Genomic DNA, 6,757 nt, shown 5'->3' with positions numbered 1-6,757 from the left:
ACAATGATATCTATATAGATGTAGCTTTAGGGGACGCTGAAGCGTATGTCCAATTATTTACCTTGAAAGATGATATGGAAACGATAGTACAGTAGTGCATTTACGACATTTTTTACTGTTAAATACGTAGAAGGGAACAAATATAGCATATCATGCTTCGAACATCATTGACCCTCTTTAAGTCATTGTTACGAACGTTGTCGATCCTCTCTAAATCATAGTTGACGATTTGGGGAGGGAATCATATAATAGAAGCCCTTTAACCCGTTTCATAAGTGTCTTTTGTTCATTCATTATCACACGCCACAGACTAAGTGTTATTCATCTTACTTTTCGAAATCCCTGTCATATATTGCATAGTCAAAGTGATTCACACATTTTGCGATGGCTGAATACTGATCGACTCTCTTTTAAGTGAAATATTCAGAAATTTTAGTTTAATTACATTAACGTTTTATTTTGAAGCTAGGAGAGCGATAATTCAGAATAGAATATCTGGAATACTAAGTTAAGCTCGGCATTTTTTTTTTTTTTTTTTTTTTTTTTTTTGTAAAATTTGAAATGAAATTCTTCTCTATGGTTAATTTAAAGTCATAGGCGAAATCTAGTTGCATTGTAAATACAGTATCGAACATGAGAAAAATGCATGGCAAACCATAGTCATTATTCTCTCTCCGATATACTGTGCAGGTCATGTATAGCTGGTCATGTCAGTATTTAGCAGTCAACAGCAGGTCATGTCAATATTTAGTAATAAAAAGTTATTTTTTTTGTGTGTCTGTGTAAAATCTAAACTTTATTTAAATATGAAATTCACCAAATGGTTAGAGCCATTTCAGAGATGCATGAAATAGATAAATTTATATATATATATATAAGAATTGCTCGTTGAAAGTTATAAGATTATATTATTCAAAAAGAAAGTATTGTAATCATTAAAAAGAAAATCGAACTCAAAGTTTTGATAATTTCTTTTTTATTGTGTCTATCAATGAATACGATAACTCAAAAAGCGGAGCCGGTTATATTGATAAAATCTGGCTCATAGTTTACATCCAAAATTGTACATTTGTATCAAATTTCGATTTTAATCCGTCGTCGAATTGGATGCTTGTTAGTCTGTCCGTTTGAGCGGGAATGTACGCGATAATTTAAAAACACAAAGGGAATTTGAGTTTTTAAATTATCTTATTATATCTATTATATATCACACATGAGTTTTAATATATGATCGTTTCATCAAAATTATATAACTGAGTGTAATTTTGAATTAAATATGTTGCAGAGTGGATTGTATGTCCGTTTGTAATTATGTGAAGACAATAACTCAAATATGCTACGGATAAACGAAATTTGATTACATTTGTTGATATCGAAAATATAAATTTTTGTCGACTTCTAAAACCAATTGGACAAGAAAAAAAGAGTTTAAAATGTAAACTCATTTTTCTTCGCGATACTATGAAAATGAACAATAACAACAAACGTGTAATATTGCGAAAAAATACAAGGTAGTTGTGGTGAACACATCCTTAACTGGCCTCTTCAAAAACTAAATTTCAATAAAAGACATTTTTGTGTTCGCATTTTTTTTTTTTAACTGCGGACCCACTTTTATACAATCTCTCTCTCTCTCTTTTTTTTTTTTTTTTTTTTTTTTTTGGCAGCATCGAAAAGAACAAGATGCAGCTCTTTTTTGAATATCGAATTTTGCTTTCTCATACAAAAAGTGTACAGAGAGGAATTATAATCGTCAAAAATTTGAACTCGCTATTTTGACGAAACTTCATGTTTCAGACTTCCTTGAGTCCGAAAAGCCTATTTTTAGAATTATATCTGTCTGTGGTGTCAACACGATAACTCAAAAACATTTTGAGTTTGACGAATGAAGTTTGATATTCTAAATTTGTACATTTCTATCAAATTTTGAAGGAAATCTTTTCAGGGGAGATCTGTTTGTCCGTTATATCTGTATCATATAAATTAATATGATAATTAAAAACGAAGAGAAATAGATTAATAGTATTTGATACATTGATTAAACATCAAATGTTGACTGGCTGCTGGTTTATACTTTCACAAGCATGTTGACGTTATAACTTAAAAATGCAATGACGTGAAATTTGAAAACTAATTTTATAAGTGCAATTTTAGTTCTGTTGTAGCGAGCGAGGATAGAACCTGGGACTTTGTAGTTCGCAGCCGAGTGACAAAACCAAAAGATAAACGCAATTGCTCGTGTAGCGTAGCTGTTAACTGTCTTATAAGCTTTCACCACAGATTCTACCTCCAGTGAGTCGGAGGTGAGACGAACGATATGCTGTTGAGTGGTGATGTATTAGCCGTTGAATCTTAATGCACCTGTACCCATTTGAGTAGCGCCAAGCGTTTGTGGGTGAGTGGTTGCTGTTGCTGATGCTGTTGGGCCAAGTGAGTCTGACGGCTTCGTGTTGCTGCGTCAAGTGAATCTTACGATTTTCTTTTGCTGTGGGTAGATGGCCCCACAACAGCTGTACAAAAGTTTACGGATCACGTCCAGGTCACCAATGTAGCGGTTTTGTTATGAGCGAGGATAGAACCTGGGACCTTGTGGTTCGCAGCCGAGTAACAAGATCACAAGACAAAAGCAATTGCTCGTGTAGCGTAGCTGTTAACTGGCTTATAAGCTTTCACCACACTGTATTAAAATTTTTTGGTTTCAGTCATTCAAAAATAAAAAAAAAAGTTCGCCAAATATCATAGTCTACTTGGCTCTTTCGCAACTAATGTTCGCCATTGGCATACGATTAGAGAGTATGCGAGAAAATTTCGGAGAGCTCACCCCCACTAATTCTTGAAAATAAAAATCACTATTGAAAATGTTTGTTGTCCTAACTATTTACAGTAAATATTGTAAAATTATTGTTATATGCATGTTTGAGATTGATTTGCATATATACTATTAAAATTAATCCTATTACACTTCTCTTTGTTCAATTTTATATTGCAATTTCATTCGGCATTGCACGTTTTAATATATTAAATAACCGGAAAAGAATTTTAATGTGTAATTGAACTTAATCAAATTAAAAGTGTGTTTGACATCACTTTTATAGTATACAAAATAGCACTACATTTTCCCTTTTAAACTTCATATTTCTATTTGTTCTATTTAAAATAAACGATAATAATTCGAAATATATAATTAATGCACGTGTCTTTTTAAATGGAAATAATACATACAAGTCGTCTTCAACTATCAACTCTTTGCCATAAAATAGTATTAATTTAATCATGCTAGCCAACTTTGATAAACAGGGCCGGCCCAAATGAAAAAGCAAAGCTGATTTGTGCAAAGTTGATTTGTGAGGCATCAAATTAAATCTTGGACAATATATATATATATATATATATATATATATATATATATATATATATATATATATATATATATATTGCATTTTGCTATTTATTTTATTAAACAATCTGGTACTAGGAGGATTTAACCCTTTATTTACCAACGGTACTTTAAAGTATCGTTTAAATCCGGCTGATATGACTATTTTTACTAACAGTGTTTGTAAGAACCCGAACGTATTTCCAATGAAAAAAGAGTAAATGTCAACTAAAAATAACATTAAAAAATCTTTTATTATTAATTTAATTAATTACAAAAAGAAAAAAAAACAATAATTTATTGCATTTCGCCATTTATTTATTTACAGAAGAATCTGGTGTAATGAGGACTTTAAGAATATGTGAAATTGATAAATAATTAAAATCTTTTTTATAAACAATATTTTACTAATTAAAAAGTAGTTCAAACGAAAAACAAAAATTGCTTCACAAATATATAAACATAACTTGATATACCACTTATTGGAGTAAGTGAATTTTTGCATATTTTCTTACATGTTTTATAGTAAATTTACTGATTATTTCATCAAAATTTAGATTCCTTTTTTTTTATTCGAATTCGATAGATAATATGTCTAGCGAGATAAATCATTCTTTACTATTATTAAAACTCAATTTTTTATTATCATTTTCTGTTTAATAAAATAACAATAAGCGATGATAATAGTTATGGTTAGTATAATTTTCAGCGTAGCAGTAAACCTTATACTCAATTCAAATAAATAGTTTTTAAGCAAATATGGTAATATTTGGATCATGGAAAGCAAAATTCGGCAACAATCTTCACTTCTTTAAATAAAAAAAGAAAAAAAATCAATTGATGGTTCAATGATTTTTTTTATAATTCAAAATCAATTGATCAATGGTTTAAAATAAATTTTAATTTTTTTTCCAGAAATGATGATTTTTATATTTATGATTAATATCATGCAGTTTGCTCTTGTTTTGATAGCAATGCTTAGTAAAATTCAAAGTCATCAACTTTTTTTTATTTCGTTCACACCTTTCGCAACCCATTAGTTTTGATGGATTACAACTTATCACAGCTAAACAAAGTATTTTAAATAATATTTTCACAGTAAACTTACAGCATTTTGATAAATTCACTAGATTTAAAAACTGACGAAAATGGTGCATTTATTGAGATTGGGAGCTCTGTCAAAGTTTTATTTTTCGGTGCCCCTCAAAACTAGGATGTGAAGGAAGGGGCAGATGACCAGTGACAACGTATTTAAGAATCATGAGTTGTTAAAATGAAATAAAAAATGGCGAAATCATTACAGTATTTGTGGATGGGGGGGGGGAATTATGTTGTGGTATTTTTTCTCTATAGAGTAAGTCGAGAGAAATAATATATTTTAAATTTCATTCAAAAATAGAGGTGGGGTGGGATAGGAGATCATTGAAGTCATATGTGGAGATCATAAATTTTCATATAAATTAAAAATTGGCGAAAGTTGACCAATGGTTGTGGATGAGAGAACACCTCTTTAGTTTTGCCATTTTCTCTACTAATAATAAAGAAGTGTAGAGGTTGGCTCTCTACAGATAGTAAGACTCAAAGCTACCAAAATTTACAAAAATATACTTTGGAGGATGGGAATATGTACCTCGGAATAACTTTTTTGCAGTGTTGATAAATTAAATTTTAAACTAAATTTTGATACATTTCTCTTATATCTTCAAAAAAGTTCAAAACACTATATATAGCACAACATTATATAGAATATTATCGCACAAAATTTATTTGTGCTATACTATTAAAAAAATTTAAATATCTCGTCAGTATTGCCAATTTAATTGCTATATCATTTTTTTTGTTTATTTTTTAAAAAAATGTATAGCAGTTAAATTGGCATTAGTGAAAAGATATGTACAGTAGACTCCCGATTATCCGCGCCTGCCGCACAAAGGTTTTTTTGTTTTTTGTTTTTTTGACTGATTTCTCCAAAAAGGTGCAGTTTTACAGTTATGCTTTTGTAATTACATGATACATTACAGTATTAAAACAGTGCATATGTATTAATTTTTCTGTGTATCCTTGACGCCTCTCGTAAGTACAAAGCACTTTTCTGTTTTCATTAACAAAATGCATTTTAGGTTAATTTTGAGTGATGTACTAAAATATTAAGCGTTAGTTAAACATTTCCTGCTGTTTATTTTACGTTTTAATGTACATAAAACGATTTTTCAAAGTTGGAATGACTGTTTTCTCTTTTGCTATACCCGTTTTTAGCTTTTTTCGGATTATCCGCGATTTTTGTTATCCGCGGCGGCCGCGCCACCCAATTTCGCGGATAATCGGGAGTGTACTGTATATGTGTTTATTGTTTTATATGAATTTATTAATTTTTTTGAAAATTATTTTAAATTTTTTTTTTATTAGACTTCACTGTTGTAAAGAAATTGAAATCATTTTCATTGTTACCATAAATCTTTTATTTTTCTTTCTTTGTTGATGATGCAGATATGATATTTTTTTTATGATAAGGAAGTTTCTATTTCAAGTATGCTTTTATTAAATTTTTGAAATTTTGTTATGCTAACAGTTAAAGTAAACAATGATGAAACCTTTCTACAGCGCTCTATCAAATATATTTTTCTACTAGTTGAATTTTCAAATAAAAATAAAAACGTTAGGTGAAATGTCAAAAAAATTGGGAAGATGCATTGCACAAGGAGCGGTGGAAGATTTTTAAAATAGTATGTGTTACAGACTAGCAATATTTGAATTAAAAAAAAAAACTTTTCTAAAAAAACCATTGAAAGTTACTTATATCAAATATTTAAATGAAAATTTTAGCAAACATCAATCCCGACGAACCAGCTGATCGCCATAGGTGGCTAGTTTAAAATACATAAATGATTATAATTATGATAAATATTTCCACAGCACATAGATATGATACGTACTTTCACAGTATCTACGTAGAGTTTCTATCAAATTTTTCGTCGTTTTTACGGGACATTTTTATGGAATGTCATGAAAATTTTCACGTTGAAAATTAAGTTTGAAAAAAAAAAGAAGAAATTTATTACAAAGAATTTTTTTTCGAAATTTCAATACAATTTTTAATTAAAAATTCATTTAAATCTTAGCCGTTTTTTTTTTCTCATTTGATTTCGGAACATATTATTGTGAAAAAAAACTTTCTTTATTTCACTTTAAAATACAAAAAATTAGCTTTTCATTTTTATCAATCTTATTTCTGTACAATTTTTTCCTTTATTTTAATGAAAAATATTTTAATATATATTTTATAAAATATATAATATAAGAGTATATATATAATATATCCAAGGTAAAAAATGTTTTAAGTATATTTCATAACAATAGTTTTCATTGTCTTTATACTAAATT

The sequence above is a fragment of the Argiope bruennichi genome, chromosome 9 (assembly GCF_947563725.1).
Source record: "Argiope bruennichi chromosome 9, qqArgBrue1.1, whole genome shotgun sequence".
NCBI lineage: Eukaryota > Metazoa > Arthropoda > Arachnida > Araneae > Araneidae > Argiope > Argiope bruennichi.
This window is presented reverse-complemented; position numbering follows the sequence as displayed.